We start from the raw sequence: 26,307 nt of genomic DNA on the forward strand, positions 1-26,307 counted from the left end.
ATATTTTCTTTTATAGTTAATACTTTTATGTCCTTAAAAAATCTTTGTTTTTATTATATTTTCCCAAGTTTGTGGAGATATTCCTTAGTATGTCCTTAGAGAAACTTTGGTGTTTAGGTTTTACATTTTGAACTATTGTGAGAAATTTTTGTGAGTGGATAAAGATAGAGGTTGAGGTTCATTTTCTTGCACAGTTTTGAATATCTAGTTGTTACATCGTTATTTTTTAGCAAGACTTTCTTAACTGGTGGCTTGACTAAAACTCTTTTGACCACTATGTGTGATTCTATTCTGAACTTTCTCTTCTGTTCCACTGATATAATTGTCTGTTTCAGTATTTCTCAACCTCTTTTGATTATTACCCCCCAACAGGGTCTTTCTAGACTGTTTAATTTCTTATTGCCCCTCTCCCTCATGGACTTTTAATACCAGAAATATGTTTATGTATACACTTGTTATGTACTATAAATGTGTATGTGTGCTTTTTACATGAAAAGAATATGAGTATTTTCCTCCAGGAATCAACTTTAACCCTCTTAGGGTGATAGCACTTCCACTGGGCATACACAGTCTATTCTAATGCCACATTATAGCTTTAATAGCTTTAATATTGAAATTAGGTAGTGTAAGTTAAACTTTGTTCTTTCTCAAAATTGTATTGGCTGTTCTAAATCCTTTGACTTTATATATATATTTTTAAAAAAAAGATTGGAATCAACTTGACAATTCCTTTCTAAAAATATGTAGTAAAATCCCACTACAGGCCATGATGGAGTAATAGGTACTAGATTTACTTTTTCGTGTAAAGCACATGGAATAATTTATAAAATAGACATTCTTTTTAGACATTGGACAACAGAAAGTATAGGAGAGTGGACCCCAAGAGAAGGGTAATAAGTAAACTAAGTCACATGAACAGCTCAGCTTACTCCTTGGAGGCACATTCTGAATTGTAGAACAGGAAGAAGGATGTCAACGAGAACACAGCAGAGTTCAGAGATTCTGAGGGGGCTAGAAGTAGCAGAGAAGTGTTACGATGGGAAGGCAGCTAAGCAGAAAAGAGTTTCAGAAATCTCCACAAAATTTCCCTTGGGATTTTGCTGAACACTAAGACCTGAACACATAAGGCAAAACTCTCTGAAGTCAGGAAAAGAGCAACAGAGCCATAAGCTGAATTCAAAATTGACATAAGGATTGAAATTTTTCCTATCAGCCAAACTAGAGATTCCTCACTGGTTAACTGCAGCACTCAATAGAGATCCCCAATGGGTCACATTTTTGGTAGTGGGGCTAAACTATCCCTATAGTAACAGTTGCTCTAGGCCCACTCCAAAAATTCAGACAAGTCTCATAGGGATCAAAATAAAATCCAAGTAACAACAGCCTATCAAAAATAATCCAACACTCTTTAAAGAAAGGCAACAAAATCCAACACTAAACATAATACCTATAATAACGAGCAAACAAGCAAAAATTCATAGAGATTCCAAAATCAGGAAATAGTGTACTTCATACTCTTTACTCTATGTATGCTGTACCTCAGTTAAAAAGTGAAAAGAAGAAAGAGTTTTTGGTTAAAAAGAAAATTGCTGGAGGACACATAGGATAATGCAGTGTGTATCAAACCTAAGCTTGTATTGTTAGAAGACACATCACTGGACCAACCCCTGGAATTCCTGATTGCTAGGTCAGTTGCTGCTGTTCTGGGAACCACTCTTGAGAACCACTGGGCTATCCCAATGATTAGTTTTAAATTCTAGAGTTAGTTAGATCTACTCAGCCATAGAGTATTAACTTGGAGATCTTGGTTGCATTTCTTGACTTCTTAAAACTTTGGTTTTCTTTTTTGGAAAATACAGATAATAGTAGTACCTATGTTATATTATTGATGTGAGGATTAGTTGAGGTAATATACCCAGTGTTGACACATAGTAAGTGTACAATAAAAGTTAGCTATTTTCTTCTTATTGTTACTGTTGCAAATATTGTTAGCTATTTTTATTATTATCATCACTAAGAACAAACTAATGTTCTCTTTATTTCTTCTGTGGCCCTGAATTAGCTGACATTGTTGTTAAATGTTAAATCTTTCTAATCCCAAGCTCTTTTTTTCTTTTGTTTATACAACCATCTTCCAAAATATTCCTTTGAGGCTTAGATTTTCCATGCTTGGTTTAATCCAAAAGATGAATTTTTTCCAAGGCAAATGAATAAAATCAGTTAGGACTTGTTGAGTTATGGGAGAAGGGGAAAAAAAAGAATACATCACATTGCTTTAGAAAAAGAACCTCACAGAAGTATCTAAAAATTAATGTAAACATAAATTAAGTTCAGTCTTAGCGTAACAATTATTCTCAAAGAGAAAATTTAAATTAGCAACATTGGAAAAATAGATTTTTTAGGCTAGGGTATTGTTGAGTCTAGTTAAATTTAAGCTTCTTAAGGAAAAAATTAATAGGATACAATAGATGGCAAGTAGAAAATCTCATTCAGCAACATTGTGCTAGGGAGAAATTAAGATACTAAGGGGAAAACAGCTGTTCAAGGAGAAATCTTTCCCTGTACAAAAGTGTCCATAACCAGCTCAATAGCACTTCATTCACGTAACTCTGAAAGGAGATTTTGATGTAGTTTTAAAATATAAATTAGCAAGCCCTTTGAAGACTAGAACTAAGATATGCATTTGGTCAGATTCTAACTCTGACACCACAACTGGGTGTCCATGTGGTATGGTAGGTATATTATCCTTCAAAATATCCCTTACCTGTGGAAGTTGATGTCAAACCTGATTAGGTGAGTTACTTTGGGCAATTAAGTATGGCTATGTGCCATAGCCCAACACTGAAAATGCTGCTGATGTGCTCAGTCGGGGCCGACGCTTTGCGACCCATCGACTGTAACCCACCAGGTTCCTCTGTTCATGGAATTCTCTAGGCAAGAATACTGGAGTGGGTTGCTGAAAATAGTATATACTTAATTAATTATGTTTAGATGAATGAATGACTGATTGATACTGATTGTAGAAAACAGGCATTTTTTTTGCCCTGAGTTATAATGAATTTAGGGAATTAATACCATGCATATTTCTAGAAAAATATTCTTAGAGACTCTCTGGTTAGGGGTAAGAATAGGATAAGAAAGGGAGCAGTGGGAAAGGAAAAGGAGAACTGAATGGTATCAGCCAAGCAATTTGAATTAATTAAATGTCTTCTTTGAAAAACAAACAGCTTTGAAAAAGTGACAACAAACCATAAGGGCGCCTTACAAACAGTTTCACAGTGTCAGGTTTGTCTGAGAATGTTTCCAATATTAATGCATGTTGCCACTTTTTAAATAGGTTAAAGATAATCTATGGCTCACAAAAAGAAAAGGTCTGAAGGTATTAAGCCAAATGTAATTTTCTATAGTCAATTTCAAAGAATCTTATGGGTCTGTGGAATCCATTAAGTGAATTATTTGAACCCTCTCAAACCGTTCATTAAAAATATTTTATAAAAAGTTATAATTTGAGTATTTTTATTAAATATCTTTTTGGCTTTCATTTTTAAAAAACCATAGTTTAAATAAGCATGGTTTGGGCTCATCAAGCAGCTTAAACTATTTTTGAAAAGTTTTGGGTTCGGTAAAAGCCAAGCTGCTTTTTGCCAAGCAACTTTTCCTCTCATTTTAAAAACCGTATATATTTTAAGGGAAATTTAACCCATGTGTTTTTGATTCGTTTAAATTTAAATAATCAAAATAGTGTTTCTTACAAGCTAGTTGATGTCAAGAAGCTTTTTGAGTCTTTTAAAGAAAATTTTATTCTAAAAAGAAGAAGCAATGATTTGCCAACTGTAAATGCATTTCAACACCAAGAGGCTTGTATTCATTTGTAACTGCAAACCCCTGTTTCTGAGTCCCTTCTATATCTGGCAGAGATGATCATTCCTGTTCTCTAACGTATTGGGGCCTAAACTCCCCAAAGTTAGCTAGCTTTTTGATGAAATAAATGTATTAAGGCTGTAAAAATAAGGAAAATGGTCATGATTGTTAAAACGTTTCAAGAACTCATTGGTGGTGCAAGAGATTGTGTCACCAAATGGAAAGTGTGAGATTGTGTCGCCAAATGGAAAGTGTTTTCCTTCATCTGTCACACACTTATTGAATCTTTATTACGGATATGACACATCCACAGTGATGGGAAAGCTGCTAAGATGAACATCTTTGGAGTTCCTTAACCCAAAATTAAGAAGAGTAACCTCAGACGTTTTCTTTCTTCCTTTATTAAAATAGGGAGAGACCTGAAAATTCCAATGAGATAGTATTTTGACGGAAGGAGGACTGACATTTGGATTTTCGAGTTTTAAGAAAGGCAGATAATATTCTTAGGGAATTAGATTAAGAATGAGAGGAGATAGAGTTTATCAGACAGATGCGACTGCTTTTTCTCTTTCCCACCTTTGTGTCCTCCTGGGGCAAACAAGTCACTCAGATGACTGATCAACTCACAATGACCTATAAGCTGTGATGTACTAAAGCTTAATAGCTACTTATTTTAAATCTTCAGATATCCTCTCTAAACTTGGAGTTGCTTAAATGTCAGATAAATAGGTGCCTAATCTCCCTCCACTCTGGTTCTCAGTAGCTTCTTTTTCAGATCTATAAATATGAATAGCATCCAACCTATGAATATTCCAGGAGTAACTATGATAGCACTTTGCGCTTTGCCTCACTCTCTACAAATTTTCTCTAGATAAAGAATTATTTATTTTGCTGCCCTCCTCCTCTTGCATAGGTGGCCAGGAGTGAGAGTTAGGGGAAGGAGAAAAGAAGCTTTGCTCCAAAATTTGACCTAACTCAGTGTAAAGACAAAACTCCTGAAAAATACAAAACTCTAATTTCATGGATTCTGCAACGTCTTTATGGATCTCATTGTGTACCTAGAGTAAGATGATTCTTAGGTAGACGCTGCTTAGCAGAACATTGTAATGGGCCTCATTTCTTAAACACACAGAACTTTACATATTGTCAAAGACAAAAAGACAGTTTATTGGCTTTATATAAGTAGGATTATCACATATGATTGTGCAGGCTGTGCAGCTGTATGATGGCTGTGTAAATAAATGAAACGACAAGGGGGAGATTTCAGACTGTCTGGTTCCAGGTTGTCATATGATGGCATAAGTTCTCTCTCTCTTTCTCTCTTGTGCACACACATACACACACACATACTACATCGCTTAACACTTTTCTTTCTCTGCCCTTATACTAATGTACTTCTATCTAATAGGGCCAAGGAGTGGCTTTATTAAGAAATGGGTTTAAAGAACTCTTCACTTTGCTAGGTGAGCAGCCTTCTGCATATCATCTCCAAATAAAAGAATATACAGCTCATGGCAGAGCATAGTAAACATTATGGAAAATTGAACTTTTGGCCTGGAATGTTTGTTTTCCACTCATGATACCATGATGATCAGTATATTTACAGTTCCATCAAAAATCCCAGTCCAGTTATCACTATGCCTGTTCTTGAATCAAACATGCTGGTTGAAGGGTGGGAATGTTCTCATGGGCCAGGCCTGAGTCATGGTCATCTTCCAATATTGAGGGATGGATTCAGCGCCACCTGAATCATGGAATAAGAGTGGAAATGGATAATTCCCACAGAGAATCAATAATAGAAGACAATAGCAAATGTCTTATCTGCCACCTGGTATTTTTCATTTGTTACTGAGCCAAATTGTCTCCAAATCTTATTTTCATATACCTCTAATTAAATTTCACTTATTTGGCCTTTTACTAGCATTCTAAAATGTTGAAATAAATTTGAATATTTATTCTGTCATCTTTCAAATAAGTCACATTAAGCTGTGGAAGAAATTGATACCTCATATCCAGTGTACTGTATAAACATTGAGTTAACAACAGACCAAAAATTGTTGTGATACTCAGCTAGCTTTCATTTGATATAATTGCATTCAACATTTGTTTATCAAACACTTAGTAGGTACAAAGCATAAGATTACATTTATTTATACTCCTGGCTACATTTTTAGTTATGTTTATTATTACCTAGCCTGTATTTTTTATCTTCTACACAAGGATAAATTTTGATTCAATTTACATTAACATTTGGAATGTGAAATTATGTGCCAGAAATAGTGCCAGCATTGGAGCTACAAAGAAGCCTGTGATCTAGTACAGAAGAGAGATGTACAAAAATGATTACAATAAGTGTGATCAGAAAAACAACAGTCTTCAGAGTTTTGGCATGTTTACTTCTAAAACAAATGAGTTTATAGACTAACAATGTATTTAACACTATCGCCCCACAAAGCATAAATAAAGACCAAGGCATCAATTTTCTTAGTTAATCCAGATTGAGTTCTAGACTCCTGTGTCATTTCCCAAATGTTCACACATTGTTTGTTTAGCAAGCAATTCAAATTTCTCTAAGAAATCAACTTCACATTGTAAGCAGTTTTTTTAAATGATAATCTTCACCCTTCTTTTTAAAATCAAGACCCTTTAGGGCCCTCACTTATTTTCTGTGGGGTCCCCAAAAGAATTAATGTTGACTTGGAGATCACACTTCCTAGCTCTTACAGTATCCTGAGCATAGAGTATCTAGGAGCAGACATAAAAATGGGCAAAAGAACATAGCTTTTGAACATCTTACTACTTCAACCTCTCTAGATCAGTGGTCCTCAAAGCACTATCAGACCACTATCAGTGGTCCTTTAGCACTATCAGAATCATCTGTAGAGCTTTTTAAAAAATGATCTTATTTATTTATTTGTGGCTGTGCTGGGTCTTCACTGCTGCACAGGCTTTTCTCTAGTTGCAGCCAGAGGTGGCTAGTATCTGGTTGTGACATCCAGGCTTCTCATTGCAGCGGCTTCTCTTGTTGTAGAGCACAAGCTTAGTAGTTGGGGCGTAGAGGCTTAGTTGCTCCATGGCACGTGGTCTTTGGGTTTTTCCATACGGAAACTTTTTGGCCAACCCAATAACAAGCACTATACTAAACACTAGGGAAACAAAGATAAAACAAGTTCCCAGCATGTAGAGAAGCTGTGTCGAGGGAGACTACAGAATCCCCCTGAGAAGTGCTATGTTGAGGTCTGCTAGGGTCTGCCAGAATGACCAGACATATGTGCATTATTCATGAGTATTTGCAGGGGAGGGGATGCTCCCCAGAAGGCAAGGATTGTTCTGTGACCAAGAGAAGTAATGCTGGGCAGAGCAAATCCACACTCCACTTGCCGGGTTGAGGAAGATTTTATAAGAAATGGTATACTATAAATTATTTCTATAAGTATTTCCTAAACTTTTCTGTTGCATTAACTTTTATTGTAGTAGTTTTCATTTATGTCTTTTCTTTTTACATTTGAAATCATTGTAGAAATAATGATTTCTACATTTAGAAATAATTAACCTTTAGAAATAATTATAAGAAAATAAAATTTTAAAATATTTTGAGTATTCTTTCCTTAGGATGTTAGAGATTAAAGGCCTGCATTTGGAAACCCACCTGCTGCCCCCTGCACTGAGTAAAGCAGAGCCAAGGCCTTGGAATATGTTGCACAGCATCACACCTGCATGTCCAGAGTCAGGTTATGTTTACAATCTGGGAAGCAGAGTCATGGGAGGGGAAAAGGGAGTCACAGCACATATATTGAGAGCTTTGTCTGATGTTGTTCCAGAATTCAGACTTCACAGTGAAACTGAGTCAGATACCAAGCAGAGTTGGGCAATGTCAGAAGGTTGTAGGTGGTACTAGAGAATTTTTCTGGAAAACTTCCTTTTATCCTCTCGGGGATTTGCATTGGGCTTCTGGGTCTACTGGATCATGGTATACCTCCTAAGGGTGGAGTTCAGCATTTGCTACAACTTCAGACTCCATCTTCTTTCTTGGTTGTGAGCAGGCCCACAGCATGATTGCCGTGTGGCTTCTCACAACATGGCCTCACCTCCTCCCTGGGTTCCTTTGAGGCAGCCCTCTCCTCCCTCTCAAGAGGAGCAGGAGAACAGGCCATGGAGGAGAGAATTCTCACAGTTTTGTCTTGTACACATTATGTTTATCTATAACAGTATGAGACTCAGGATATCTCAAGCCTTCAATTCAGCTCCTGGTAGCCCAGTTGGCCTCTCCCTCTTTCTTACACACACACATGAGAATATAAAATGAAAACTGCAATTACCCCTGGGTCAGGAAAAGCATTGAGACTTATCATTCAACAGCAAGTATTTACTGAGTATTGTGTTCCAGTTCCTGTCTAGGTGCTTGGAATGTACCAATGAGCAAAATAGGCCAAAAAAAAAAAAAAAAAACTATCTGCCCTTGTGAAGCTCACATTCCAGAGGAATTTTTTTTTTTCTATCCCATGTGAATGATAGTATCAAATTCTTCCCTCAAATGGTATTTAATGGGGAGGGGCATAGATAAGGTGGGAGAACCACAGACATGATCTGGACAAGTGGCTTCTCTGAGTGGGAGAGTGGGTAGAAAGGGGATGAGTGACAGTTAAATTCAACTACTTTACAGTTTTGTCTGGATTAAGACCATTAATCTTTTAAAGAAAATGGGGAAAAGCCTATTTAAAAAATCTAGGAAGCTTACAATTAGGCAAATTTTGCAAGTAAAATTATTTTCTTTTTTCCTCTCAGCAAATCTCTGCTTTTCAGGTGTTAACATAATCCACCTACCAGTCAGTCAGTCAGCATATCATGCTTGTCGTTTATAGTATGGCACTTCCCAGATAAGAATCCCATTTTCTTTTTTTTTTTTCTTACATGGCTTCAAGAGCCACCTGGCAGTCAGGCTGTTGAATTGAATTCAAGGATGCTTTCAGACTAGTGCCATGAAACAGGCAATTCACTGTATTTCCATAAGGCACATTACTGTCCCTCAGTGAATAATATCTGACAGAAACAGTAAAGAGCAACTTATCTAACATCTAACAAGCATTGCTTTTCCCAGGATGAGCAGAGAAAAGGATGCTGAAGGGAGCTATCGCATGTAAGTCTTAGCATCACTGAGTAATCACAATGAGTACATTGTAAGAAGTCAGTACACGCCCACCAATTGTAGCTGGAAAGCCTATACTATGACACCTGTCCTTGAAGAACTTAGGTGAAATTCCGTTTCAAGTGAAACAGAATAAAAAGCCTAATTCTCTGGAAATTCAAAAAAAGAGGGGTCTCTGTAGGTTGATTAATGGTGAAGGAGAAATGGCCCATGAAGCCATGCATGAGACCCAAGTAGATTTCTCTTGGTGAACTTTGTCTCCTCGTCCTATGAATTACTGAGCCAGAGTTGCTACCAAGGCTTTGCCATGGGAAAAAGTATTTTCATGGGTTTTCTATTTGATTATGGGTATCATCTCTCAGAAATGCCTACACAACTGCGATAGCACAAAGACCTTGCATAAGGATAATTAGCTAGTCAGTCAATAGGACTTTGGCTGCTATTTTCTGCTGGAAACAGACTGAAGCCTCAGTTTAAGTAAACAGTCTCATCCTGGGCAGAGGAAGACTTTTCTAATCCTTAACAGTGTTCTTTGGTTTGGTCAGCAGTCACTAAGTCATAGCTGACCCTTGTGACCCTATAGACTGTAGCTGGCCAGGCTCCTCTGTGCATGGGATTTCCCAATGAAGAACACTGGAGTGGGTTGCCATTCCCTTTGGGACTTAAGTCTCTTAGAGTCATAAGGTGAGCATGATGGGAAACAATTCCAGATTTTCCACTTGATTCTGTATTGTGAAAATTGCTACATTAAATGAACAATGAATTGGTTCATAGCTACTTTAGGGTAGATGGGTAGGAAATGTCATCACAATAGTTGTTTCCCAAATTGCAAACCAGTAGGAATATTTTTCTTGGAAAATTGAACACATATGTAACTATAACTAGTCTGATGTTTAGTTTTCCATTTAAAAAAAAGTATGAATAAATGTCTACTATATACAGTGTTTTGTGTGCTAACATCCATGGAGAATGGTTTTGGGCAGGGTTGACACCCATTTTATAAAATGATTATTAAAAGTCTAAATGGGATAAAAATTCAAACAAATACTTTTCTTAAAGTCATAAATTCAACCTAAAATTAAATCTACAGTTATTCCACGGTGGCTAAAGGTGGTAATCAAAGATTAAATGGATTTGCTTCACTGGGAGTCTCCAGTCACCATCAAAGCACCTCTAATTTCTAGATTGAGGCCTATTCCTATAATGAAACTGTTTTGGTTCTTTTACACTTTCCCCCTTCAACCCTAATAGATTCCTGTGGCTTTTGTGTTGTATTTTCATCATTCTGATCAGATAATTATTCCCATCCCATCTTCCTCATGCTTCTTTGCATCGTCTTTTGTTGCAGATTGAAACTTACATACACTTCTTCTTGTCTCCTTCCTACTAATTCTTCCCAGATTAATCCTTCCTACTAATCATTCTACAGGTGAATGAAAGGTGTTTACTATTCGATATGTTTTCTGTAGATTGTCAGCTGCTCCAGCTTTTTGCTGCTGAGAAGCATGGAGATATTCATTTAAGTCGCTAGGCTTCTGTCATGTCACAGTGGGATGGATGCCTGGGATCGAGTGGATGCTTAGAGTAGTACTGAAAGCTATGTCTCACTGGTGTCAGCAACAAGGCAGCAAAGAATGCAGCGATATCATTTTCAGAGGATACAGAAAAAGCATCCTCAAAGTGGAACTATTCTCTCAGAAATACCAGGCTTATTAATTTCTAGTTTTCAAGGGCTTGTAATCATGGGGGATGAACTTGAAGTTTAGAATTCTGTGGTTGTCATTCAATAATACTGGAGATCCAAGATGTATTCTCAGACAAAGTCTTTGCAAGCAGAAACTATCCTCTTGCTAGATGTTCATCAATGTTATTTATTTCTGAGCAATTTGGGATTCAATGAAACATCCTTGAGAGTTAGTCATTAAAAGAAGGACATAGAGTATTATAACAAGGAAAGATGTTCCTGCTATCTCATTAAAAGTAAACACAATGTGTATTACATGATCTGATTTTTTTATACACACACAAAACTTGGGTAACAAAGAATGAGGTTATTTACACCCAGATATTAGCTGGGGATATCTATAAGTGCTGGGATTACAGAGGATTCTTATATTTTTCTTTATGGTCATTTTAATTTTTGCAATAAACAAAAACAGTGGATTTGATAAATTTAAACCACAGATAATTTGGCTTCATATACAGAGAGCCCTCAAGGAGATAGCACTTACACTAGAAACAAGCAAACAGAGCAAAACAGAGCTAAAAGTCTATATTGCAGGAGTAACTTAGAGGTTTCATAATGATTTCCTAGTTCTGAAAGTGAAAATAAGTTCTGACAGATTTCAAATTAGTTTAGTCTTCATTGAGGTTTTCAGCGTTCCCTTTCAGTGTTCCAATGTGGGTTTTGTTTATACCTAACACTATTTCCAGATGGTTTGGGAGGAGAAAACAAAGATGTTTTAAGGCAGTGTCATCACATTTGATTCTCATATTTGGAAACAATATTTTATTGTGCCCTTCTTTAATACATACATATATACCCTTCCTTTGATATAGTTAAAGAATATTTTTTACTTCCTCTTATTCCTTTTAAAAATCTTTTTAAAATTATTATTACTTAGTGTTTTTTGATCTCACTCCAAAAGCTTTATGACAGCTGAGTTTAAGTGGTTGCTTCAGGCTACAGAAGTCAAAGATGTAATTGAGTTATGCTTCCAGGCTTGGCATACAAAATCAAGAAAAATTTCATTCATTATGATTAATTAATCTAGAAGCACAGTGGTAGTATTATGATTCTATTGTATCTGGAACTTGGCACATTTTCAACTGACATGTACATGGTGAAGGAGAGAAGGGAATGGTAACTCTGTGCCTGGCAAACTGCTCCATAATAGACAGCCTGGAAAAAAAACAAAAAACAGAACAAACAAGAGATCAGGGGAAGAAAAGATGTTACATATTGTACATACAGGCTTGGATTTTTTGAGATTCCTCTCACAATGAATGATATCCTAGAAAATGCCATAATATGGGATAATGAATGACTTACATGTCAGAGTTACCCTCAATATCACTTTTAGTATATACCTCACTTCATCCTACATAGTGTTATAGTGAAAATTAATCACCATGATAGTGATAGGTACAAGTGAGCAACCACAAAAACATTTCCAAACGCCTGTTAAAAAATAGGCATGGCTAGTGAGAACTGCCTGCTCAAATCCTTTTACATGCACTTCCTTCCTTTGCTGTAATAAACTTTAAAAGTAGATTACCTGGGATTTAAGTTATTATCTAGCAGACAGTTATTATAACTAAGGGACCAGCATCAGTTGAGGAGGGACACTTCTCAACAGTGAAGATGATGAAAGACAAGGAAAGAAAGGGAGAGAGAGAGAGAGAGAGAGAGGGGAGAGGGAATTAGGAGTGAACCCGTTAGCCACTGTGTATTTTGCAAGAACACAAAATAACAAACAATCACAAAATCTCAGTGACATACAGCAATAATCATGTATTTAGCGTGCATCTGTAGGTCAGCTCTGCTGGTCTCTACCAGGCTTGCTCATGCAAATGCAAATCATGGGGTGATCAGTTGCTCTAGGCTGGCTGGAATCTACTGGGCTTCTTGGGTTCAAAATGCAGGTCTATAGGTCAGCCAAGAGACTCTGTCTCCCATCTTTCTGTGAATAACTGGCTAGCTGAGGAATGTTTGTCTCATGGCAAAGGCAGAGGCTCAAGAGAGAGCAAGCTCCATCACACAGCAGCTTCCACTTTAAGTGCCCATGACATCTGTCAACCTTACTGAAGGAAGTCGCATAGCTGGGCATTAGTAGAATGGGGAAATAGTGGACCATGGAGAGAGAGAAAGAATTTTAACACTAGCTCCATCATCACAGAAGGTGAAATGGGGAGGGGAGTGAGAGTAAGAGAGACAAGGAAACAAATAATTTTCTTTAGATCTTCCCTGACCCAGAGCCAAGCCAATGAGGAACTCATATTGGTAATGTTCAACTGTTGAAGGTTTTGGGAGATTCATCATAATTTATTTTGAAGAATTCTTGCTAATAACATGGTGGTAACTTTGGGGAACACATTCTGTTGTGGGTCATAGTCTCATTTTGGCAGAAACTTTCTTTCCCATATACTGGCATGACGTTTTTTTCTAAGCAGTGTGGGAGAAACTTTCTTTTCTGGGGGCCTGTGGATTTCAATTTGTCATTAATTTTAAATCATTCTGTCATCATGACAGCTCAGGGGCCTACAGATGCAAACATCAGATAAGGCAGGTAGGTGTAAGTTAGGTTGCTAGCTCTGAAATGTACTGAGGATAAGTGCTATATATGGATGAGATCCAAAATATACTTCCTATATAAGAAAGCCAGTTAAAGACAAAGAGCTCTTTAATTATTAAGGCACATATAGGAATACTGACAAAAGACTGACTTCCATAACTGGCTCTGTGTACATTTTGTGACATTATGCAAAGGAAAGGAAACCCTTTTTATTCCTTACTACTGCTGCTGCTGCTGCTAAATCGCTTCAGCCGTGTCCGACTCTTGGGACCCCATAGGTGACAGCCCACCAGGCTCCCCCATCCCTGGGATTCTCCAGGCAAGAACACTGGAGTGGGTTGCCATTTCCTTCTCCAATGCATGGAAGTGAAAAGTGAAAGTGAAGTCGCTCAGTCGTGTCAGACTCTTAGTGACCCCATGGACTGCAGCCTACCAGGCTCCTCCGTCCATGGAATTTTCCAGGCAAGAGTACTGGAGTGGGGTGCCATTGCCTTCTCCTTTTATTCCTTGAAGTATCTTATTTTCTATGCCTGTAAAATGAGATATTTAAAACATAGAGCAAAACGCAACTATATAACTGAAAGATCTATATACTAAAATATTAAAATCTGTAATTCTGACAAAAGTGTGTTCTACTTTCAGGGTTTTACAAAAACGTTGATGCATCTGTGTAGGATTTAGACTAAAGTGAGGCAGAGGCCCTTTTTCTGTCCCTTTTAGACCATCTCTGCTGATAAACATGGTTGTGAAAATCATATTTCTCTTCAACAATGCCCACAGTTCACTCTACGGCTTCCTTGGTGAGAAGTGGTGGTGGTGATGGCAGCCACAGCAACATGGAGTGGCTGCTCTCGTCTCCCCGTCCCTGCACTGTAGCTTCATGGGCGCCCAGAAGCCACCGCAACAGTGGCGACAGACTGGGAACAGGTTCTTGACTCAGGCATGGCTCCAGAAGTGTCTCACCGGTAGTAGTAGCTGGTGAATGAATCAGTTCTGTATTAGTCTGCAATCTCTTCTAAAGACCCAGAGCCTGATCATTCCACACATCTTATAATTTCATAAGAACTCATTTTCTGTATAAATCTTCCTGCTTATAAATACCTGAAGTGATATCTCTTTCCTGAACTGAACCTTGACTAACATGGAAACCTAACTTACACAAATATAAAATAATCTAGAAAAGGATCATACGGCTAATCTGGTAGGAACATGCAAACAAACGATCAAACTAATGTTGCACTTGTATTTCCTCTATATACTCATCAACAGCTATGTACCTATGCCATCAAGAAAAATGCTCTAAAAATTTAAGATGTAGATAAATGTTGCATTGTTGTTGTTGTAGTTCAGTCATTAAGTCATGTCCAACTCATTGAGACCCCATGAACTGCAGCATACCAGGCTTCCCCATCCTTTACTATCTCCCATCCAACCATCTCATCCTCAGTCACCCCCTTCTCCTCGTGCCTTCAATCTTTCATGACATCAGGGTCTCTTGCAATGAATTGGTTCTTTGCATCAGATGACCAAAGTATTAGAGCTTCAGCTTGAGTATCAGCTCTTCCAGTGAACACCCAGGACTGATTTCCTTTAGGATGGACAGGTTGGATCTCCTTGCAGCCCAAGGGACTCTCAAGAGTCTTCTCCAACATCACAGTTCAAAAGCATCAATTCTTCGTTGCTCAACTTTCTTTATAGTCCAACTCTCGCATCCATACATGACTACTGGAAAAACCATAGCTTTGACTAGATGGACCTTTGTTGACAAAGTAATGTCTCTGCTTTTTAACATGCTGTTTATGTTTGTCTTAGCTTTTCTTCCAAGGAGTGAGTGTCTTTTGAGTTCATGACTGCATTCACTGTCCACAGTGATTCTGGAGTCCAAGAAAATAAAGGCTGTCATTGTTTCCATTGTTTCCTTATTTACTTCCATGAAGTGATGGGACCAGATGCCATGATCTTAGTTTTCTGAATATTGAGTTTTAAGCCAACTTTTTCACTCTCCTCTTTCACTTTCATCAAGAGACTCTTTGGTTCCTCTTTGCTGTCTGCCATTAGAGTGGTATCATCTGCACATCTGAGATTGTTGATATTTCTCCCAGCAATCTGATTCCAGCTTGTGAGTCATCCAGCCCAGCATTTCCTATACTCTGCATATAAGTTAAATAAGCAGGGTGACAATATATAGCCTTGACATACTCCCTTCCCAATTTTGAACCAGTCCATTGTTGCATATCTAGTTCTAACTGTTGTTTCTTGTCCTGCATACAGGTTTCTCAGGAGGCAGATAAGGTCGTCTGGTATTCTCATCTCTTCAAGAATATTACACAGTTAGTTGTGATCCACACAGTCAAAGGCTTTAGCATAGTCAGTGAAGCAGAAGTAGATTTTTTTTTGTAATTCCCTTGCTTTTTCTGTTATCCTATGGATGTTGGCAATTTGATTTCTGGTTCCTCTGCTTTTTTAAAATCCAGTTTGTACATCTGGAAGGTCTCATTCACATACTGCTGAAGCCTAGCGTGAAGGATTTTGAACATAGTATTGCTAGCATGTGAAATGAGTGCAATTGTATGGTAATTTGAACATTCTTTAGCATTGCCTTTCTTTGGGATTGGAATGAAAACTGACCTTTTCCAGTTCTAGTTGTTGCTTCTTGACCTGCATACAGATTTCTCAGGAGGCAGGTCAGTTGGTCTGGTATTCCCGTCTCTTTCAGAATTTTCCACAGTTTATTGTGATCCACACAGTCAAAGGCTTTGACATGGTCAATAAAGCAGAAATAGAGGTTTTTCTGGAACTCTCTTGCTTTTCGATGATCCACTGGATGTTGGCAATTTGATCTCTGGTTCCTCTGCGTTTTCTAAAACCCGCTTGAACATCTGAAGTTCACAGTTCACATATTGCTGAAGCCTGGTTTGGAGAATTTTAAGTGTTACTTTACTAGCCTGTGAGATGAGTGCAATTGTGCGGTAGTTTGAGCATTCTTTGGGACTGCCTTTCTTTGGGACTGGAATGAAAAGTGACCTTTTTCAGTCCTGTGGCCACTGCTGAGTTTTCCAAATTTGCTAGCATATTGAGTGCAACATTTTAACAGCATCATCTTTTTTGCTGTATTATAAGAATTCAAATACATAGTAATTAAGGAGACTTCCTCATGATAATATTTTTCTGATATTAATATAGTTACAGGAGATAGTCTTTTAATTCAAGATTAAGAATTCTAAAATTCATTTGGAGTAACAAAGAACTAAGAATAACCAAGATACTCCTGAAGAAGTAGTAGAACAAAGTAAGGGGATGTGCCTTACCAGATATAAATTTATTCTACAGCAATGAAAAATAAGATAAAGTGATATTATTACTTGGGAGAAACTGAAAGAACAGAATTGAATGTCTAGGAAGAGACTCACACAGTATGGAAGCTTCATATATGATAGGGGAGGCAGTGAGGCTCAGTTGGGAAATCATGAACTAGTCACTCTAATATGGTGAGAAAACTAGATACAGGAATTATTTATTTATTTATTTATTTATTTTAATTAATTTATTTATTTTGATACAGGAATTTTTTAAAAGCCCTACTTCACTCTGCACACACACACACATACACACACACATTTCACTCTGTTCACACACACACTTCAAAATGATTTGATGATTTATCCATGAATTGCAAAATTTTAAAACTGAGAGAAAAATATAGTAGAATAGCTTTAAGATTTCTGAGCAGGGTTGAGTAGGGACTACATTCTTAAACAAGATACAACAACTAAAAAAAAAAAATGGCCTTGTCTTTAACTTCAGTTATTTCCTGGAAAATGTAGACATCTAGTCAGATGCCTCAATAATTGGTTCTCCACAAGTGGTATACGTGGGCTTCCCAGCTGGCACTCGTGGTGGGAACCTGCCTGCCCATGCAGGAGATGTAAGAGATGTGGTTCTGATCCCTGGGTCGGGAAGATCCCCTGGAGGAGGCATGGCAACCCACTCCAGTATTCTTGCTTGGAGAATTCCATTGGAGAGAGGAGCCTGGTAGGCTACTGTGCACAGGGTTGCAAAGAGTCGGACACGACTGAGGTGACCTAGCACACAGGGGCAGCAGGGTCACATCCAGATGACTGGGACGTAACAGGAACAGAGGGTTAAAGGCGGAAACAAGTTGCGTGTAGACCCAGTTTGTAAATATGAGCAGCCAGGTGTGTGCCACCCGCTGCCATTCCAGAAAAGGCAGGACATGTGGGAGGGATAGAACTCAGCAGATTCCCATCATATCAGGTCTCATTGTAACATCTTGTTAGTTTCATTCCCTATTAAATGATCCATAGTGATAAGACTTTATGGCTTTTTTTGTTATAAATTCTGTTCAATGAAAACCCTTGAAGAACATATGGCATCTCTAGTTCCTCTAAATGTGAAGCATTTAAAACATTGTTATTGATTTTAAAAATAACTGGATATTTACATGTATTTTAGTATAATGTAAAGTGTCTTAAACTGTAAAAGACTTAGCAGAAGTCTGCTGACATCTTAATGGCCTAGGGAAGAAAATGGTAAAAAAAAAAATCTTTCTTTTGGAATGATAGTACTATTCTAGGTGTGATGAAGAGGGAAATAATATAGCAAGATGTATATGTGGAGAAATAAAAATGTGCATGCTTTCAGCCAGAATTCACAGACCAGAATAGTGAAAATCAACTATTTTGGAATGGAAAGCAATTCCTCACTTTTTATATTATAGCAAAAATTCCTCTAAAGGGAAAGAGAACATTTTAATAAAATGGAGGTCTATCATAACAGTTTAGAAATAGGATGACTGATAAAACAAGCTCATATTTTTTTAATGTGCTTCTTAAAACTTATAAACTAAACCTCCTATGGACTAGTATCCTTTAACATGAGTAGTCATTTCTCTTTTTATTTTTAACATTTTTTAAGTTGGTGGACAACTTTCTTTTCCAAAGATTTCTTGACTTATTAGATACAGTGCAAATAAAAAGGAGTAATATCTTAAAAGGAAGCATCTAAGAGCCTTAACCCAACAATATAAAAGCATATATATCTCAGAATTCGTAGACCCAAGTTCCAATGATTAGTATTGAGATCTTAGGCAAATCTTCCAACTTTCTTATGTTTCGATTTTCTTGTCTGTAAAATGAGGATATTGTATAAAATGATGTTGAAATCTAGAAAGCAGAAGGGCAAGTATTAAGCACCAGGGAAGCTGCAGACTCTGAGTGTAAGAGAAAGTCAGAGTGGAAAAAATAATGAGCATAACAGAGTTTTACTCTTTCAGAGAGACTGGGTGTCTATTGAGCTAAAAAGACGGATGGTATTCAACATGGGAAAACATTAACGTAGTGGAGACCGAGGTGGACACTGATCTGGAAAAAAGGTAAAACCCCAAGTTAGAGAACTAGGGCCTAAGAACCAGGCTACTTTTGCTGAAGGATGTGCAAGCTGCTGAGACTGGGGCCAGTGCACCTGGAAGTACTCCTTTCTCAGCTCTGACATCCGTGTTTGGGGTTAGGAGAGACTGGCCTAAGGGGATGGGAGCAAGAAACACCAGGAAGGTGAGAACAGTGGCTGTGGAACCAGGAACCCGAACAGCACTGTGATCTTCAAGACATTAGTTTCCCCACTGAGAGTAACCAACAGAAGAAGGAGAGATTTCATTAGCACTTCTGTAAAACCAGAAAACAAGTCCTCAATAAGCTGTATGGCTGTCAGCCCAGAAGCTTCACTGGAAATCATTTGGAAAGTCATGTTTGTCAACAGAAAATTAAAATGCCTTTAATGTTAGTTGCTTAAATGCCGTCTCACATTCTCACCACAGCCTCCTTTCCTGGGGAGAAAATTTCAAATTTGTCATTATTATCCTCTCTTAGAAGTGGCTCAGGGCAGTTGTTGTATGAGACATAAACCAAAGCACAACAAACAACTTCCGAATGGGATGCCAGTGTCGTGTATGGAAGCAGCATGGAAACCACAAAAGGAGAAGAGTAGGCAGCAGATTTGTCAGGTTGCCAGTAAAAGACAATGTCTAAATTCCTGTAACCAGATCTGCCTTTAGGATATTTTTTGTTTTCCAAATCAGACCTGGTGTTTTCCGGAGTGATGAACACTAATACTCTAAGCAGCAGTCTTAATCTGTACTACTTTGAAATTTGTAATTGAAAATTAATCAGGTCACCCTGTTGAGGATAAGAACTTCATACATGAAAAAAATCCCAGGGCAGTTAGGGGTCCTGTTGAGCCATTTGTATTTTTTTTAATTGTTTATTTAGATTTTATTTTTCTGGACTTAGTTTATATGCTGTTGCTTTCTATGCGAGTTAATCTCTATGCCTCTCTGCCAGGTTTTCAATACAATATAGTGGAGTGGAAAGAATGTTGGGTTATATCTCATCTTTACTTGCAGAGAGCCAGGGGGCTGGGCTTTTAATTTTTCTGAGGCTCTCTGCAGTCTGTAAGTAAGGAAAATCATACCCATTGCAAAGTTGTGTCATGAGGAATAATGTGAGGGAAACTGCACAAGGTCTGCTGCTGCTGCTACTGCTCAATCACTTCAGTTGTTTCCAATTCTTTGTGGCCCCATGGACTGTAACCCCCCAGAACATGGGATTCTCCAGGCAAGAATACTGGAGTGGGTAGCCATGCACTCTTCCAGAGGATCTTCCCGACCTAGGAATCGAACCCAAGTCTCTTGCATCTCCCGCATTGCAGGTGGATTCTTTACCTGCTGAGCCATCCAGGAAATCCATACAAGGTCTGACTTTTCACATATAGTTTCCTTTTTTGGCCTACAACTGGCCCCATCCTACTTAGTATAGTATAGTATTAGTCGCTCAGTTGTGTCCAACTTTTTGCGACCCCATGGGCCGTAGCCTGCCAGGCTCCTCTGTCCGTGGGATTCACTAGGCAAAAATACTGGAGTGGGTTGCCATTTCCACCCTACTTACTTAACTACATTTTTTGCTCCCTTAAAGCTACTAAACCAGGGCTTCCCGGGTGGCTCAGACAATAAAGAATCTGCCTGCATTGCAGGAGACCCAGGTTTTTGATCCATGGGTCAGGACCATCCCTGGAGAAGGAAATGGCAACCCACTCCAGTATTCTTGCCTGGAGAATCCCATGGTCAGAGGAACCTGGCAGGCTACAGTCCACAGGGTCAAAAAGAGTCGGACACAACTGAGCAACTAACACCTTCACTTTAAATCTACAACTTTCACTAGTGCCACCTGGGAAGCCCCAAACCTACAACTTTCACTCTAGCAAGTGAAAATCTCCTTAATGTTTTTGTCATTCTAATTCTCACTTTCCACTGTGGGCTATACGACTATGGCCCCATCCTCTTTACCTAATTTTATTCATCTTTCAAATCTAAAAGGCAAACATGTCCACACAAAAAGATCAACACAATGGAAAAGGATCATGTTATTTTACTCCTAACATATTTTCTTGGCTACATATTTGTGTAGACAATCATTCCTTAACTTGTAGATAGTGTGTGGAATGCATAAAATAGACTTACTGAAGTTTGTATATACAACATTCAATTTCAATTCTACAAATATTTATTGCTTCCCTATCATGTAAAGGGTATAAATTTGAGCAAAAAAATCAACCTCTTCCCTCATGGGCTTATTGTCCCCGTAGGAAGAAAGATGAGTGATGCTTTATTTTTCTCATGTGCTTTTCTCTCAACTAAGGCAGTTATTACGAAGTATCTTGTGTGTTTACATTTGGTGAAGTTCAGCCCATCAATAGTCTTTTCTTTGTATTTTCTGGACATTAAAATGAGATTATGTAGTCAATATTTTAAATAATACAATATATGCTGATTTTAAACAAGGCACTGTGATTTTCCATCAAGGCTATTTAGAAATTATATAGAGGTAAAAATGGACAAATTCTTTTGCCAACAGATTATAGCTTGGTAAATGATTTGTTAGGAGTTAAACAAAGGGCTTAGTGAAAAGGTGATATAACCAGAACACACTCTCCAGAGGTTAGTTACATTTATCAGATGAAAAATGTGTTTAACCACTAGAATACATGTCAATCCATGTGATTCCTCACTTTCAATCAATGTATGGTAAGTCTGGTTAACTATATTTGAGTATATTTTGTCATCCTTATTCACATGGTTTATAGGTTTATATTTGAACTCAAAGCTGCTACCTTAATTTATTAGTACCAAGCTGGAGGTTTGTCCCGTCCTCTTCTAGAACATTCTCTTTCTACACTATTAACGTCTCTGTCTCATAAACTAAACCTTATTTTCTCTCTTTACTGAGAAGACTTTGTTCTTCAGAAAATAAAAAGAAGGCAGTGACATATTCCTGGGGGTGCTGTTCAGCATGGACTTTATGGTGGGGCACTTTTACTGATTCCTCTGGGCAGATGAGGGACACGCGCTGCTTGTGTTAGAAAGGTTACCTGGGAGGGACGGCCTTCAGTCCTTTGAGTTGCTTGCCTATTTGAGAACCTGCTGAGCATGATTACAAATCACGAGTTGGGCTTGAATTTTCCCAAGCTGGCTGCAGAGACGACTTGTTTAGGCTCTCAGTGACTAGCCACAGCCCACAGAGAATGTGTGTTTACCCAGACCTTTTCCATGGTTTACTCTGAAAATTGGTTCAACCACATGGGAATCTAGTTAGACTCTTGGAATTATAATCTTTGACTGGCATGTAGCCCAAACATTTTAAAATAGGATTTGGAAATCAGATTGGCGCTTAGGAAATAAGCAAAGAATAGAAAGAGTCCTTATCTAAACCTCCTTCAGGTCCATCTGAAGTCCACCTTTTAGAGCATGGATTTCCATTACCGAATCATCCATTTTTAAGAGTTGTAAGTAGGAAGTAGAATTTTAGTGACACAAAGTGAAAGATAATGTTTCAGGCCCCATGCAGCTCAGTGTGAAGGTAAAGGTGTATGGAAACTTACATATATATTTCACCCAGCTGTTCTGGAGGATAAATTCCTGTAGAATAAGGTTGACTTTATGGAATACACCTGTGGCGTTTCATCCATGGGCCAAAGTCAGTGCTATGGTTGATAAACTGAAGAGCTGATAAATAAGCTTTAGGAATATTCAAGTTATTATATCTGCATTTCTGAATACAAGAGGGAAAAATTAAGACTGAAGCTTTATTTGAAAATGCGTTGTTTTACTTGTTAATGATAAACCATAGTTACTAATAGAAAGAAAAATCTTACCCATAGTAGAAAGCTAGTAAAAAAAAAAAAAAAAAAACACACACACACACAAAAAAACTTGCTGTTCAATGAAAAACTTGCCTTTTCTAGTTCTAACACTCAGTAGCTAAAAGCAGATCATTGCTATAAAGAAGTATTTACCAATTTTAAAAGGTCTTGGCCCATCATAGCTAGTGTTAGATTTGGAATATAGCTTTTGTTGCCAAGGTGACAAACACTTATAAATATAACACATCTTCTAATGTGCTTTTAACTTGGTATTTTTATGGCTTTTAAATCAGATACCATTAGCAAATATATTAGGTAATTTAGCTGAAAGACCATTTTCCTCTAACACTTTTTGTTACATTTCCCCAGGTATTTCAGTAAATGTCTGTTGTGACATTCTACTCCTGCTAGGCTTCCAATGTAAGGGGATACATAAAGTACATCTGGTAAAGATTAACATATATTACCTTGCCTTTTTTGTATTGATCACCAAAAAATGTTAAAAGAGAATTAAATTTGTAATCTCCTTGAAAAGCAATCATTGTTCCTACTGTTATTTGGGGGTCTATATCCCCTCCCCCAAGTAACAATCTGGCCTTAAGATTCAATTCATGGATGACAGGGGTTTGGGGATAGCATAAGAACTATATATTAACACTCCCCCAAATCTCCACACCGAAATGCTTTTTCTTAGATATCAAAAAAGGAGGCTATGGAGAAAATAATTACAATAGACCATCTGGAGCATTACTAAATTTGCAAGTCTCAGTTTATTGTTCCAAACAGTAAATTCAACAGCCCGGGCAGGGAAGGAATCAGCTCTAAATGTATTCACTGGATTTTTTAAGAGACTTGTGAGGTGGACATACTTGTCACAGCAAAAATAAAATCAGATGAGACATAGAGTTTAAGTCCAAATACCCACTTATTGTTACCTTGTCAGAAATTCTTTAGATAATTGTTCCTTAATTCATTCATTCTTCTTTCTTTCATTCATTCAATCAACAGACATTTAAGAAGCACCAGCTATTTTTCAAGCATTGGAGAACAGAGATGAACAAATGCTGGCCCTCAGGAATATATCAGGAAAGAGGTAGGCAAATAAATGAAGTATTACAACTCTGATAAGTGCTAAGGTAGAGCTCACACACAAAGGAATTGAAGACGAGTCCCCAAAAAAGAAAGATGCTGCAAATTGTCATGGAGAGTCAAGATGGAAAAGAGAAATATATATTTTACTTGAACAGCAAAACTCTTGACACTTAATGTTTTAATAGTAAATCCACAGTTACTATTTCCTTACTGTGTGATCCTGAATGTTTCTCTGTGCCTCAGTTATTCCCCCTGTGTAATGTAGATAATTATCCTTGCCACCCGCAAAGCTCACAGAAGACTGTTGATAGGAATAATGGGATACAAGTGGTGTAGCTATTTGAATTCTTTGGAAAAAAAGATGCTGTGTAAACACACAGCATCCTTATTATTCCAAGCGGTAGCATTTTGGATAATTACTGTATAATGCTGCACCTTTGTGTGTGTGTGGTTTGTTTCTTTATAGAAAAGTAAGTGCTAATGTCGAGTTTCTCTAATAACTTTGGGAGCAATTTTAATCCAGCAGACAAAACATAATAATCTTTAGAGTAAGTTAAATCCCTTTGTATGTGAGTAGATTTTGTTATTTACCAAGGTCTTAGACAATTTTACCACAGTTATGAAAAAAAGTGCCCAGCAAGCCCAATTCTCTCTTGTAAGTGTCTGAAAGGCACTATTGTGGACAGACCAGAATCTTCTTTACAACAGACAGAGTTCTGCGTGTGTGTGTGTGTGTGTGTGTGTGTGTGTGTGTACTCGCGAATGCGTTGTGTGCACGCTTGAGCCCAGGGCTTGCCAGAAAGAGCTGGGAACGAGCTGAGACTGGCTAGCATACCTGAGGCAGCTGTTACACTGTGGCGCCTGGATTCTTCTCTCAGACTCCAGGTTGGCTCCCCTCCTTCTCCTCTGCCACCTCCTCCTCCTCGTCTCAGTCTAACTCTCTGTTTTTCTTCGTCCTTCCTGTGATCCGATGGAAGATTCCCATGACCTGAGACTGTACTGTAGTCCCGCTGCCAGACATTCCAGGACTGTCTGGCTAATGGAAGAACCTATATTGGTCAGAAAAATGACCCTCAGCATTCTTACCTGTGTCATCTTTTCTTTCATTCATTCATTCTCCTGATGTTCTCTCTCTCTCTCCCTCTTTTGCTTGCTTCCACTCTCACCTTGATTTTCATGCTTAGGATTAGCCGTAAATTACTTGTGGACCAGTTCAGGCCAGATTTGCTCTTGGGTCCTAAAACTTGCTTTAGGATTTCTTAACAAGACCTGTCTTATCAACTCAACCTGGGATTTACCTAGGCACTTCAGCCATTCATTAATAGAAGAGGCAGTCTGTATTAAAGAGCCTGGGCTAATTCCTCCTCTCCCCCCTAGAAGCAGTGCTGCTCAGCAAGCTTCCTCCAGGAGCAGTGAGGTTACACAGCGTGCTAAATACCTGCAAGGATTAAAAAAAAAAAAACTATACAGGACACTACTTTTCAGTTTATTTGGACTTTCATGGTTTGAGGTAGTTTGTTTGTGGCCATCACTGGAATTAGACAGAACTTGTATAGCCAACCCGGGTGAATTTTCCTAGGGAGAAATGCCAGAAATAAATTAGTATGGGAAAGGTAAAGACCCCCAGGGCCCTTGACAAGGGTAAAAAGTATATATCACCACTGGAAAGACCAAAGATATTAATCCTAAGAGATGGTCTCTAGTTACATTTCATGGTTTGGGACCCACTGACAGAAAAGAGCAATTACTTAATAGTTGTATTTTTAAAAAAACTTTGACAAAAATCCCAATCATGGTGGATTAGGTATATTTAATATCTCAATTAATAAGCCTTCTACAATAGTAACATGTCAACTTTGGTTCAAGAAATCTACTCCAGTTGATAGTCATCCAGGAAACATCTTTCATGCCCACATATTAAATTTAATCTGCCATCCCTGTTTTATAAGACTTTGTATTCATCTGTTGAAGAAAAGATGCTTATTTTATCATTCCAACTTAACAGCTTGCTTAGCAAAGCTGATAGGTAGGAGTTTAGAAGATATTCATTGAATGCCTATTTTGTATATTTACAAAAGAGGTAGATTTAAGGGAGTTACCCAAAAGCAGTGTGTTTTTTGTCCCACCATTATCCTATTGGTCTTCCTTTCATTCAGCAGATTTATCTGTCATGAAGAATTTAAGTTTCATATTTTCCTCTGTCAGTTGTGAAAAGGCCTGTCAGCTGGGGCTTACACTACAGTTTGCCAAAAGGCCTATAGCACACAATGACAATACAGTCTTATACTTGTGCTCTGAGTCTCCAGATAATCCCCCACTTTCCTCCTCTGCAGACCAGTTATGATCAGGCTTAAGTTGCATATTCCGTTTTAGCCAGATTTTGCTGATAAATGCTATCAGCAAGACTGAAATGAAATACAGCAGGTTTAGCTCTTATTACCAGTGTGGAACATGCCTTGGGAATTGTGTGTGTGATACCGAGACAGTAGTTGTATAAAACCATTTAATTCACAGAAACTAAATAAAGGAATGTTAATGGTATTGGCTTTTATCTGTTGAATGTTCCAAGGTCTTTTATTCATGCACCTGAAAATACAGACCTCTGATTAACATTCCAGGAGATGTGCCAGAGATACTGGGCCATTTCCCATATTGCTTCCGGTAGGGATATAATTTTGAGAGAAAACTATGCAAAGTCTTAAC

At 37.9% G+C, this 26,307-nt stretch overlaps 1 long non-coding RNA gene across 1 annotated transcript in view; it reads left to right on the plus strand.

Moving 5' to 3' along the window:
* The window catches only part of LOC136171003 (uncharacterized), a 210,942-nt gene that overhangs the window by 54,523 nt on the left and 130,112 nt on the right, over positions 1–26,307 (plus strand). Inside the window, exon 3 of the long non-coding RNA XR_010663730.1 lies at positions 23,521–23,605. This is a non-coding gene — a long non-coding RNA (uncharacterized lncRNA). The remainder of the gene's footprint in view (positions 1–23,520; positions 23,606–26,307) is intronic.

Source organism: Muntiacus reevesi, chromosome 6 (assembly GCF_963930625.1).
Source record: "Muntiacus reevesi chromosome 6, mMunRee1.1, whole genome shotgun sequence".
Classification (NCBI taxonomy): Eukaryota; Metazoa; Chordata; class Mammalia; order Artiodactyla; family Cervidae; genus Muntiacus; species Muntiacus reevesi.